Below are 15035 nucleotides of genomic sequence, written 5' to 3' on the forward strand. Positions count from 1 at the left end.
TTAGCTTCATTTAGTGACCCTCATGACATGGGACATAGTAAAGGTGACAATTTATATGTTCTCTCACTGATTACGATCGATTAAAATCTTAAATTTGTAAATTAACTTACGGATCAGTTTGGCATCAATTTGCAAGGACTGAAAATTTGTTCCAAGTTGTGTTTCTTGTGTGTGCATATTTCCATGAGCTAATGTTCTGTACCCTTTCCTAGAAATTCAAGATACATGGACATCAACCCAAATCTATGTTTATGCAGGGGTTACTACATTTCTGAGAGTGGTAAACAAGTATGGCTTAAGACAAAAATATTTTCAAATTTTAGGAAACGAGGAAACAAAACAGGTTCTAAACATTCTTAATATTTTCCAAATAAGCACGACTTCAAAAAGTTAAAACAATTTACATTTCGGGAATATGTGCATTCTATCATATATTAATAACATTCATTTTATATTATATTATACAAAAAAAAACATTATACATGTAAATATATTATGAATACCTTAAAGATGCATAAAGTATTAATATAACATTATACATGTAACTATATTATGAATACCTTAATACATGTAACTATATTATGAATACCTTAAAGATACATAAAGTATTAATATATTAATGCATAACTGTTGTAAAGTATTAATATAACATTATACATAACTATATTATGAATACGTTAAAGATACATAAAGTATTAATATATTAATGCATAACTGTTGTTTTAATACTACATTAATAATAAATACATCAATTATATATATATATATATATATATATATATATATAATATCAATTATATATATATATATTCAAATATATAAAATGTGCATCGCTTTTTATATCACAGAGAAAGAGTTATTGGTACAATTAACAACTGTTTATAAAAATACATGGTCTTAATCACCAACATAGAGCTGCCATTGCTCACATTTCAGAAAAGATCCATCATCATATGGGCATTTACCATTTTACTTCAAAAGAGAAAAAGGAAAGAATAATGAAGGTGGATATCCAACTTAAGTTGTATATTAGCCTTTTGTACATGAAGCTATATGTGCTCAAAATGAAATAAGATATGGATTAAAGGCAAGTACAATTACATGTCCATCTCATCCTTGTCATGATCTTGATCAACAAAAAATTGGCATGTTTATTGAATAGAACTTCAGTGTGGAGTGGAAGAAGAGGTAGCTCCACTTTTGATTGCATTACCACTAATATTAAGAGGAGTTGAAAGTTTCAAAACACAAGCAAAATGCTCATTGCTGTTGTAGGAAGCTCTTTGTTAGAGGAAGTGTAAAGAGTGAGTGAATGAGGTGCTTTCTTAACAAAAAAAAAACTACTAGGGTTTATAGAGAATTCTAAATTTTAGTTTTTTCAAATGATTGTAAAAATAAGTTAATTAAATTTGTAGAAAGATTAGATGCATTCAATATTCATTGCTTAAATGTTTTTTTAGCTAGCTAAGGGACTTGCACCTTTCATGGGTGCTTGGATTGGCTCACAAGCCAAAAAAATAATCACAAAGACATGACCTTGTTTTGTGGAAACAACTAGGAAATGTTGCAATGTTGCTAGTCATACGACATGGCGTCTTCAAATAAGGAAATGTCATACAATATGGTCTATGGTTTTTCCAAATAGGAAACTGCCATATTGTATGGTTGATAGCATTTCCACACTATTTTGTACCAATTTTTACATTTTTGGCCTTGGTATGTGGTCTGGGGAGACATTGTACACTATGACCGACAATGTTGTCAGGCTATTTTGTACCGATTTTTGCTTTTTCGAGATTTTCAAGCACTGGTACATGGCTTGGGGAGGCATTTCTTGTAATTTAGTATCCAACATAGAAACAAAGAGAATATACACATTCAAAATATATAATATATTGCAAAGTTAGTTAAAAATCTGCCTTAAGGGGGAAGAGAGTTGAGCTCATCCTTCTTGTGTTTATTCATTCCTAAAATACTCATGTATGATTCTGTTGTCCTCTTAGCAAGATCAATTGATTTACATTAGGCACACTTGCAGGAGATATTGGAGATGCAAGTAATGACTTGTTCCATGCATTATGCATGACACTATTTTTATTTAAAATCTTCCCTTAAACAACTCTTATCTTGAATCACCAAAGATCTAGGTCTCTTTTGCACTCCTTTATTTTGTTATTGGCAAGAGGATATAAGCCACCTTGAAGTGAGCACAAAAAGTCACATCTAAAGGGCATCCAATGATTCTACGAAAAATATAAACGCCTTTTTGTTCTGCATATTCTAGGATTTTCTTTGAGGCCCCATCAAAGACACCCCATGAATATGTTTTATCCATTTGAAACTCTCTAATTTGTCTCTACTTACTTTTTGTTTGGGATTTTGGAAGCTCTGTTAGTTTGTAATTGATGCTATTGAGGACTTGTGTAGGTATGGAAATCAAATAAATTATTTTGGTTTTTTAATATTGATAAGGAACTATAAGGCTATGCCACTACTAGAGGTAGATCTACTAAACAACAGTGGAAATTGAGAAACTATCCAAATCGAATTGATAGAGTTATAAATAAAATAATTTATAAATATTAATACACTAGAAGCTCAAAATCATTAAGAAAGAAGATTAAGGTTGTCCTCATGCATGTGTCGAGCATTTTATTCTATAAACATTCTTACTTGTCAAAATGATTTTTTTGGAGTTATATGAGATGTCTTTGGGGATTTATGAGGACCCTATTGACGGAGCTGGACCCGCCAACATGTCAGGGGATCTCGCCGGTAAGAAGTCCCAACAAGATCTCAGACCGTTTGGTGTAGGAGTCCTAGTAGTGGGTCGCATGGTATCACCTTGATCGCGGGTGCGCAGAGGTAAGTAAGATGTTCTTGTTGGTAGCAAGGGTGTGACATGTGCAACAAGCCAAGGAAGGTGCACGAATGGTTCTAACACACAGAAGGTGGAATGAGTGCGCCCCTTGGAACCTGTGGAAACACATAGCTTGAACGGGAACACACGAGCAAAGATGCATCACGAACTGGAAAGAAGGTGAACCAACAATCCAAAATGATGGGTAAACCAACAACACATCTCAGTAATATTCATACATACATATACAAAAAGAGTCTATACATACATGCGTAAGCAACCAAATACATATATCATTAGAGTAACCAAGTTAACTGAAATACAATAAGAACATATGCATGAAACGTGTTGGCTCTGTTATATTAAGAAGTGAAAGTTCCAATCATATAGTACAACCATGACCAACCACTAGTCCCGATAACGGAACGTTACAATCACTGTTGCCTGCTCCTCCAAAGAGATGTACTAGCTTTGCACTGTGGAGAAGCCAAGGCTCGTTACAATACTCTCCAAGCTTTCTCTAAGATACTCCTATCGGAAGCTTGGCTACCCAAAAGCCTCTATAATGAGTTATGAGGTACTATAAATAGCAAAGGGTGGGGTGACCCTTGACATTCCCCTTTGTGACTGTTCACCTACCCTCATGACTCTTCAACTACTCTATGACTGTTACATTCAACTATCGACACTTGGACTTCCACTTTACAAGATGTTACATATAATCTGCACATGTACCCATGTGAGACAAAATGGCTTGAGCAAGCCATGCAAGACATCACTAAGACTCAGACAACTGTGGGAAGACCAACTCTTCGACATCCTCACGATGGTCGATGGTGGCGAATTGATGCCAAGCTTGGTAGTCCACGATGGTGTCTGTGTACTCTGTGGTGACATCTTTATGGAAACGAACTCTTGCCTCTGTTGCATTTAGGTACACTGGTTTGACTCCTCTGTCCAACTCGTCTGATAACATGCACATCATTCTCTTGAGTGCTGCCGGACCAACGACATACTGATGCATAGTATCTGCACTGATCGCCAAGTCTATGCTGGTGGCTATGCGCATCAACTCATCAAAGTACGTGTCCAGTGCCAGTCAAACTTGATTCTTTGTCTTTGCCTCGGTGAGTGTCCCAATGGATGGGATCGCGTGCGTGTGCACAACAACATCTATGCTTCTGAACACCCATGCATGGGAACCCTGCAAAATGGTGATGAGTTGCGGGAGTTTCTCATAGTTTCGGATCTGACTCTGGATGCGTGCCTTCAACTCAACTGCCTTGGGCTTCATCAACGTGGGCACGTGTAACAGGGCTCCCTTGTATCTCATTGTCCATGTTTGCATGCGGTTGACAACAATATGCAAGTTTGACGAGATACGTGCTCTCCTAGCACAACGCTGCTGCTAACTGTTGAGATGGACTACTGCCTTATGCATGTTACCAAATCTAGAATACAACATCCGCATGATTGCCTTAAGGGACGATACTTCATCCAATATTGCCTTCTTCAACTCTGCCCTATCGGATGCTGTAACCTGTTCTCCTCCTTGCTTGGCCGTTTGTAACTCCTTAGCCATTCGCTCATTCTCTATTATCAAGAAGCGAAAATTTGAGCTGGTGGCATATGCTCTGGTAGCATCAACCAATGCTGCTAGATGCTTACGCACATCAGCTATGGTCACTCGTTCTTCAAACTATGCAGGAGATGTGTGGACATCCAGAGTAGTTACTCTGTGCGATTGCACAACCCTATGTTGCGGTTCATCGAATGATATGTTGTGCATCTCTGCTTCCGGATTGTCTCCAAGGATCTCAGTATCTGCTTGGTCACTCAGGGTTTGCTCTGCTTCCAGATTTGGTGAAGCTGGTGGGTCGACCTCTTGGTTGTAAGGCATGAGGTTGAGTCTTGTTCTAACTTTCGCTGCTTCATATCTGTATCCATCCGCTCAACTATCTGTTCAATCTCTTGAGCGAAGTCCTACTCCTGTGACTGATCACCTTGTCTGCTTTGTGCCAGCTGCGCGGATGAGTCTACAACTTGTATGAGCGCAATTTCATCTATTTGTGCATGCTGCGTCCCCTGCTGTGTCTGTTCCTGCTGCGCTTCCTTCTCCCATCTGCGCAACTCTTGTTCTTCCCAGAGTTTCTGCTTCAACTCTTGCAACTCCTTCACTGTTTCCTCCATCCTCTGTTTATCTCTCTGCCTTTGCGCGTTTCTCTTATCGCGCTGTCACCTCTTCGCCTCTATCTCCAAAGCTGCTTTCTCCACAAGTGGATCTGCTCTGAACTTGCAACTTTGTTTTGCCTCTGTGCTGTCGACAATCTTTCTCTTGCCTTTGTCACGCACAGGTATGTTACCCTTTGCTGCTGCTGATGATGGTGCTCTCCTGGATGCTGCTTCGCTAACCATTCCACAGCAATGCCGATCGGTTCATTGGGTTTGGAGAAGTTGTGGCAATATCTCCATGGGTCTTCCTCAGACTAATGACACGCCTCGTGGATCCAAGGGAATTGCACTCTCACATAGTGATCCTTTACAAAGTAATGCGGGTCGTACGAATTGAAACTTCTGGTGCCGAAAGTAAATCTTTTGAACTCTTCTGTCTCGATATCAACATGCTTGAGATTCCCTATCTCGTACAACCCAATCCACAACGAAAGAGTGGGCCAGGGTGCCTTCTTCTGATGCAGTCTAGCTGACAGTCCTGTTGAGATGTGGTACGACACTTCTTGCATGACGAGCTTGCCCATGGCAAACTTCGGCAAAACGTGCAGAGGCTTCTCCGCGCTGTATATCCGTATGAAGGTGCGAAAAGGTGAGGCATACCAATCTGCTATGTTGATCAGTGCCTCTATTGCTGCCTTCGACATGCAAGGTGGATCTTGCACAAATATCATCTTGTACACCAGGGTGACAAAATGGTCTGACCACTGTGTGATGACTTCACAGGAGCTGCATTCTGAAAAAAGTTTGAAATAAGTATGTACAAGGTTTCCGATGATGTCCATGCCCACTTCAAGCTTGAGAACTTATGACGGGAACAGATTGCATCCAAGATGTATGCGAACATGTAGATTTCTGCTTGTTGATCTTTGGGCGGCTGCTGAGCTCTTGTGACTTGTTCCTTCAGCCTGTGAGCCAACATGTCGGACTAGTTGCATGCTTTGCCTTCACTGGCCAGTTGGTCCAACGCGATCACCCAACTCTGCGGGAAAGTCTTCATGCTCTCTTGGCCGTACAAGCAGCATGCAAAGATGACCAAGTACTGATATGCCTTCCACATTATCTTCGTCTTGTAAATCTGGTTGGGTGTCATCTTGAACTTGACAGGGTCTTTCACCCAACTCTTCAAGATATCCCTGGAGTTTGCATTGCTACTGGGTATGCTAAAGGGTGTCTCCATTATGATCACTGGCTTCAACAAGTGGTACATCTGTTGATAGTCCTGTGCCCTGAAGGCAGTAATCTCTGTCCCGCTGACACTGCTTAACACCATCGTCTTGGGATCAGTGTGTGAGACGATCCAATTTGTCATGTCCGCGCATGGGAACGCGAGATACCTGCATGCAATCCGATACAATCCAGACTTGTGAATTTTCACATAGACCCTGCGGTCTTCACGATCTTCCTCAAATGTGCCTGTGAATGCATCATTATTGTCCTACCATTTCAGCCTGATGTCTTTGTCTACGATCAGCTTGGTGTCTTCGTAAATCAACAAATTCATAGACACTTTCTCAACTGCTTCTCCAGTTGCGCTTCCATTGATGTCCTTTGACCCTGCTCTCTTGGAGGCCATTGAACCTGAACTGCTGAGAGACGAATGAACACCTACTATACCTGGAGACAGACATGCGTGCATGGAAAACAATCTGTCAGTTGAAGCCAAATAAAACTTGAGTACTGACATGCAACATACCTGGGAGACTGATGGCAGGGATTACGCAATTTTCACCAGGAGGTCGAGAGACTGACTGTCGGAACTGCGCAAAAGGCAGTCCGAACTGTGGGGAGGCTGGTGGATTGATGGAATTGTGCAATGCGCAATCCACACTAACCTGATGGGTGCTGATATTGCGCAATGCACAATTTCAGTTAGCAAGGCATGCAGGCCCAGGGACTGCATTGCGCAATTTTCTGGGCCAGCAGAGCACTGCCTCTCAGAATTGCGCAAAGCAAGCCTGGAGGACAGTGTCTGGCCAGTTTTGCGCATTTTCTGGGAGGAAGGCAGAGCCTTCCCTCTCAGAAATGTGTAATGCTACAAGGTTGCCCAAACCCACCGATGAGCGACTGAAAACATATGAAGATCTAAATGCATGGTGAAACTGAGTGTAGGAAAGAGTGAATGATCATGCATGCAAACAACAAATGCAAGATTCAGAAAATGGAAAATCATGCATGTGTGTGAAATGAGTTGCTGAATCGACGACCGTTAGTGCAAAACAGTGTCATGCATGCAACAACAGTAAGATGCAAACGAACACTGAAACGGTGCTTGTACAGTCTAACATGCATGCAAACGACAACAAACATTCACAGAAATCAAGCAGACAACATTCACACAAGCCAAAACACAAAAAACGACAGAAATGCTGCCAAAGACAAGTAAAGCGAACTTACCCGGAAATCGCTGAGCTGGATGTGCCAAAGACTCCTCGCTGAGCTGTGGGATGTCAGAGCTCCAAGATCGATGTGAAGAATGAGCTCCATAGTGTTGAATAAATAAGTTTGAGGCTTATGACGTGCATGCCACAAATCTAGTAAAAAGCGACACTTGGAGGGAAGTTTTTAAAACGATCTTTGCACGTAACCTCTAGCTGCTAAAAATAGATCACTAAAATCTAGGGATGCTTTTTGCATGTTGTTTTTTGCTATTTCAAGAAAAGAAGCCCATGCATGCAAATCAAGTCGCTGGGTCCTGGGGGGAACCGGTCAACCTGAAGGCACATGCAACAACTTGCAAGACTAGAAGAGAGATTTGCGCAATTTCTGAGTTGAGCTGGGCTGGCTGTCCCTGAGGGATTGCACAATTTTTGGGGGGCAACAGGTGACTACTTCCCAGAATTGCGCAATTTATGGGTTGCGCTGCAGTGCTGGGCCAGATTGTGCAATTTTCTCAATGAAGCCTGTCTGACAGTTCTGCGCAATTGTGGAGCCCTACAAATTTGCGCAATTTCTGGAGGAAGGTTGGTTCCCCTCCAGAATTGCGCAATTTTCTGGGGGAGCTGCTCAACCAGTGATTAGATTAAGTCCGAAATGACAACCTGTGAAGGGAGCGAAGCAAATTGACATGCACAGGCTGGCGAGCCACTGAAAATTAGCTAAAGCTTATGTACTTGACAGTGTAAGACATGCTGCTAAGGATGGTTGGTAGGGAGGCTCTAAAACGAAGCTAAGGAAAAATTTTGGAGGGTGGTTGTAGTTGCTACAATAGAGCCCTACAAGTTTATGATAGATTGAGCATTGTGTTGGTATATTCACTCTAAGGAATCATTTTCACTAACCAACCATTCTCAATGGACTCTTTATCCTCTTTTTCAAAATTGATAAATGGCAAGTACACAAATGTGTCATTTCAAAAGATTAAATATATTGAACAAAGTGGTGTAAATACAATTGTCACTTTGTTAGGGTATTAACCTAACCCTATTACTTAGGATACTTTAGTGTGTATGAGGCCACATTTATTGAATAGTTTCCACTAAACAACTAGTTAATAGTCACTCATTGTAAAAAAGACCCTCTTTATCAACATGATCCAAATTAGTTAGTAGGCCCTCATAATAAGCGGGCTCATAGGTGGTTAAGATTCTTTATGGATAATTGTACATTAAGTAGAAGGTTATGTAATGTTTGTTAACAATTGCTATTGTGTTTGGAGCTTTGCTCTAGGAGGTTGCCTCCTTAAAAAGGCAAGTGAACATACCTATCTATTTTTTATTTTCAAGATATTTTTCTTTAGGCTCATATATTTTCTTTTGTGTTTTTTGTTTTGTACTATATTTTATGTGATTGCTCTAAAGTTACAAGTACATTACAAGTGGAGCTCTTTCTTTGTCATGAAGTGGAGCTCTTTCTTTGTCATGAAGTGGAAGACTTTTTGTGCACAAAGTGGGATATATATATATATATATATATTATTTATTTATTTACTATGGAAAATAAGAGGACGACAACATTCAAAATGATTTTAAAGCTTTCAATGCCAAGTTTGAAGGAACCAACCACAAATATGAAGTTCTTTGAAAGCATTATCCAATTTCAAAAAGCAAATCATCAAAAACAAAGTATGGGAAGTGGAATTATTGTTGGTTTAAAATTAGTATTTTTTTTAAGGTTGTTCTGGTTACAGGTGAAAATTTTGTAGATTGGATATCTTTTGATAGTGTGCACAAATTCTAGTTAAACATATGCTAGTAGATCTCAAGAGGTCACTTATTTCATAATTGGGTTCATAATAACCAATTTGAGAAGTATAGAAGTTATGCTCATTTCACATATTTAAACTCAAACCCCACCTTGAAACATGTTTTGATGTCTTTAAATAACACAATGATTTGTGTTCAATGAGTAAAACTATGGTTGGGGAAGAATATACACAAGGAATATGAGTGGAATTACATTGTTTAAAACCCTTGTAACAATTGTTTGTACACCTTTAAGTAGTATTGTATCAAACAATACCTATATACAAAATCTCACTTCTATGTACCCTTGGGTATATAGGAAGTCACCTAGGTATACCTGAAACTGGCTTTAGATAAAGTAATTGATAATCTTCTTGCTATAGTACATTGAAAACGACACTCAAGCAAATCACTTTCTATACTTAAGTAGTTAAGTAATATTACTATGGGCACAATTGATCCTCCTTAGTGCCCTGAGATATTAGGTTGAGTACTATTGGATCCCACACGTATATCAAAGAGCTATAGCACTTGATACTCCCTTGTCCTTAGGACCTAAAAACCTTTTTCTAGTAAGTTCACCCATGGTGAAGCCCTAAAATCCACCTCTTACCACCTCAAACAATATGACCATCAACTTCTAATAGATTGGACAACCTAAGCACTCATACAAGAATATTAATGGTTAGCTTCAATGGATTTAGTAGGTTGTAGAAAGTTGGGAGTAGAATTTAGAAGAGAAATTGGAGAAATTTGTTGGAAAGTTGGTGCCAATACTATCTTGAGGCATACCAAAAGAAGAACTATGGAATGCGCAACACATTATGCCACACTAGGTAGAAACCTCTGTCTCAAGATTGTTTAGCCACCTATAACCCTTAGCGGTGAAGAAATGGTTGGGATAGTTATAACAGGGACTTTCTTAATGATTCAACTCGAGACCAAGTGGTCTTATGATCCGTGGAGCACCTCCACAGGATAACTAACCGAGTTTGCCTAAAATATGCCCCAGGTACAACAAGGACAAACCCCCTTGCTGTCACTCGTGATAGTATCCTAAGAAAGGCCACTAAGGTCACCACCAACAATATCATGTCTTGGAGGGAGGTGTGGAAGGGCTCTGTTTATATAGATTATCTTCATGATTGGACTTCATCGAACCTAGACACTTTCTTGACTGTATAATAGGTGATGATTAAGTTAGACCAAATCAATGATTATTTTAATGTAGGTAGTTACACTAGACCGAATCCAAGCTTATCCAGTCGAAGTTTCACATTGTTTCAGAACTCTAGTGCAGAGAAGGCATTTATGGGCTACTAGTTCAATCCCCACAACAAGGCAGGAGCATTGCTAGGTCTTCTGGTTCTGTCCCCACAACTAGGCAAGAGCGTTGATCCCTCAAAACATCGTTTTATTTGATGTTTCATAAATCACATTTTGGTCCTTTGACTTGGCAAATGTTGTTCTTTTCTTCTTGACCCTAGGCGGTGGCTTTTTGAGCTATAACAACCATCTTCATGTCTTCACAACCATAAACAAATGGATAATAACACATGGCACTATTTTCCTAAGGTGGAATTATGCAAGTTTGATGGTTTTGACCCATTAGGATGGGTGACCCATATGGAACATTGCTTCGTGCTCTAGGGCATAACTAATTATGTGATGAAACTTAGGGTTGGCATTTTGTATTTGGATATAGAACATTGGAAATGGCAAGAATGACATAAAAAACCTATGCAAGCTACATTACCTAGAGTCAGTTTGTTAAATCTATCCATGAATGTTTCGAGGGAGACACTCACTACTTGGGGTAGCTTACCAAGCTATGCCAAATAGGCTTATTCATAGAATTTATGGCAACCTTTGAGTAATTAGCCATCTGTATAGATATCTTCATAGATTCTTTCTGTAAAAAAATGTTTCATTAGTGGGCTTAAAGAGGAGTTTCAAATAGAAGTTAGAATGTAGTGTCCCATGACTCGCTTGGAAGCATCTCAGGGGGCTCTAGAAGTAGAGACAATGATCATTGCATGAATCCAATAACCCTCTTTAATTTCCTAAACTCACCCTTCCTAAGTTAATTCTCCCAACATAACTGTTGTTTTTTGTGTAGCATCGAGAGGTATTCCCGCATGACTAGAGGGTCTTCAAGTTGGCCTAGATGCATTATGCAAATTATTATTTTGGAAAAGTCAAGTGGGCTAGCCAATGAAGGGATGTGTCCCTTGAGTTGTCACACCCCTTAGACATGTATATATAAGATTTTAAGATGCTTCATTTGGAGACATGAAAAACAATTCTGAGAAAAAGGATAAATCGATTTGGAGATCATATTTTCCTCATTTTCTATCTCTCTCGTGGCTGCACCTGTGGAGGATCCTTGATCAAACTTTGACCAAATTTGACCAAGTTACTTTTAGACTGAGTTGATCAGAGTTGACCACAGGAGGGCCACACGTGTGCAATATTGATCGTAGACTGCAAGGTTGACCACAATTGACCATAAGGCCAAAGTTTGATCATAGGCCAATTTGACCAGGTTGAGTTGACCATCGTTGAATTTCTTATTTTTCGTTGGTTTGACCAACAAATGTTTTGACCAGGTTTGACTAGTATTTTGACTTGTGTATTGGCACACATTTATAGACAAATTTCTAATTTGTAAACCTTGCTAAAGAATAAGTTCTCCTAAGAAACGCTGTTGGGTTTTATCCCATGGTTTTGTTTCCCGGGGTAAAAATATTGTCTCTTTTGTCCATAGTTGTCTTTTTGTGATCTTTATTGTTTCCGCTACATTTATTGTTAATATTTTATGAATTGTAATTATTCAATGATAGCAGTGGCATAAATTACTGGTTGAAAATAATTAGGAAGTAATTTCCTAGCTAAAAATTGTATTCTACTGCACTAGCCTTAGAATTTTCAACATGGTATTAGAGCTTTGTTGAAAGAGTAGCCATTGAAATAAGTCTAAGAGATAGTAATCAACAACTTGATTGGATTTTAGATCTCTTGTCAAAATCGTGCCAAGTCTCAGAGTAGAATACATGATGGATGTTGCTATTAATTTCAGATCTTGGAAGACTAGAATACTTCTTATCTTGGAAGAAAATGACCTTTAGGATCATGTGATGGAATTCATTCCAGAGATAGAGGGAGATAAGGAGAACTCCAAGCATAATAAGTATGAAGCCAAGGCTAAGAGAATCTTGATAGATTCTATAAAGGACCACTTGATTCCACATGCTGCAAAATTGAACACTGCCAAAGAAGTGTAAGTGCTTTGGTGGGATTGTTCCAGAGTGACAACACCAGCAGGAAGTTAGCCTTCAGGCATCAAATCTATAGTATCATGATGTCCATATCATATTATGTTGTCTCTTATCTTATGAGAGTCTCTTAGTTGAGAGATGAACTTGGAGCTATTGGAGATACCATTGAGGATGCAAAGCTTGTTACAATGAATCTCAATGGATTTCCTTCATCATAGGATCCCAGGGAATTTGTGCATGAGAAAATTTGCCCAAGTTTGATAATTTATGGATTGATTGTGTCCAAAAGGAGGCTAGATTGTTGTCTAAAGATAACTTGTTGCAGAGACCTTAGGATGCACTTGTAGCTCATGCAAAGAAAGGAAACCGAAGAAGAAATTTTGGAAAGTTTGATAAGAATACAAGTAGAAGACCTGCTCTAGTTCAGGATTAGAAGAAGAAGGGTATGTCAAAGATCAAGTGCTTCAATTGTTATGATTTTGGACACTATGCCTCCTAGTGTCCTCGAAAGAAAAGAAAGGACAATCAACATGCATCTACAACTGAGGTTGATAATGATGATGAACACCAACCTCAAAGAAGACAAATGAATCTAAACTTGATGAGATTATGGATGGACTTAAGAAAAAATACTTCTTTTGACATTTATCAATGATTTTTCACATGAAGGCCAAGAATGAGGTCTTCAACAGGTTCTAGGAGTTCAAGGCTTAGGTGGAGAACTTGATAGAGAAGAAGATCAAGGTTTTTGAGGTTAGATAATGGAGGAGAGTATACTTCCAGGGACTTCAGTGATTTTTGCAAGGAAGTAGGGATCGAGAGGCAGTGGGTAGTTCCCTACAACCCTCAACAATTTCTTCCTTGACCAAGAGATAAGTACTTCCAATCATATTTTTTGTCCTTTGATTTTCTTTTGGTCAACCTCTTGTTCGTTTGTATACTTTAGATACAAGAAAATGATTGCTTGGTTATGCTTTTTTCCTTTTCCATGGCCTCCTAAATGGGGTTTGAAGAAAGGAAGAACAGGTGCATTGCAAACGCTGCTAAGGTGATGATTCATGCAACAAATGGCGACATCAAGAAGTACAAAGAAATATTTGTGGCAAGAGGGTGCTCCAGAAAGAGGGAGTGGACTATAAGGAGACTTTTACTTTAGTAAGTTTCTTTTATGGCCTAAGGGCTTGAGCATAAACTCAACATGTGTGATTGGTGTTTGAAAGGGAGAATTATACAGATTGTTAAGACGTCTAGCACTGTTTCAAATGATCAGAGGAGATTCCAGTTTAGAGGGAGTAGACAATCAAGCAGAGTGGAAGGAGCAAACTTCCAAGAGGATGTCATGGTTTGAGATTGTTAGACTAGATAGTTAGAGATAGGAGGTCCCTAGGAGCAGTATGCTTTCTATGAGGGGGCCATGACAAACAATAGGGTATGCTTCAGTAACAAAGGGAGAAACAATGGTAGGAGGATTTGCTTCTGTGACAAAGGGAGAAGCCATGATTGCCATAGGAAGTTGATCTACTTCAGTGTTAGAGGGGGCACCCAATTAGGGTGACCTAAAAAGTAGTTATAGTGACGAATCTAGTAAAGGAAGATGACTAGTTTATGATTGAGCTGAGGCATGTAGAAAAACATTTGTTGAGGTACCTATGTGGTACAATTGGATATGGTTTGAGATATGTCTCAGGTGGTGAAGTGAAGTTGTAGGGATAAACTAATTCAGATCATGTCGATAGTGCAAAGGACATAAACAACACCTTGGGGTGATGCTTTAGCTTGAGATCAAATATCACTTTATCTCAGACATGGTGCAGAAGGGAGAAATGCAGCATAATTCCTTCATTTGGAAACTAATTCGAGTTTTTTGGAAGACAATTTGAGTTTGTGGCATAGAAATCTGAGGCACATTCTTTTGGTTAATGCAAGTCTTCTATGGCACCTTCTCTCTATGGTGATGGAACTTCCTACGACAAATCCTAAGGCACATAATCGAGCTTCATGTGGCCACATAACCGAGCTTCTTGTGGAAGATCTTGAGGCACATAACTGAGCCTCCTGTGGCAAATCCTAAGGAACATAACGAAGCCTCCTGAGGTAGATCTTGAGACACATAACAAAGCATTCTAAGGACATATTTGTGGAACAATCTTGTGAATAGTAATATGGACAGATGGAGGGCTGTCTTGACACTTGGATAGTTGGTCTAATGATCAATTTGTTCATGACTTGGATTTCTCTTGTTGACGAAGATTCTAGAAGGAAAGAATTGTTGGGTTTTCCCCTTGTGGGTTTTTCCCCGGTCTCTGGTCTAATTTCTGGTGTCTCTTATCTTTTTGTGCATTGCACTTGTATAATTGCTTGATGAGTTAATAAATGAAGCAACTAATAAATATCATTAGTCACAAGTAATTATCATGCTTAGAAATTCGATTACCCATTTGAATTTCAACATGGTTTCAAAGCTAGTTTTGCAGAGTAGTTCAA

This window comes from Pinus tabuliformis, chromosome 5_2 (assembly GCF_031772625.1).
Source record: "Pinus tabuliformis cultivar Carrire ecotype Pingquan chromosome 5_2, CPIR1, whole genome shotgun sequence".
NCBI lineage: Eukaryota > Viridiplantae > Streptophyta > Pinopsida > Pinales > Pinaceae > Pinus > Pinus tabuliformis.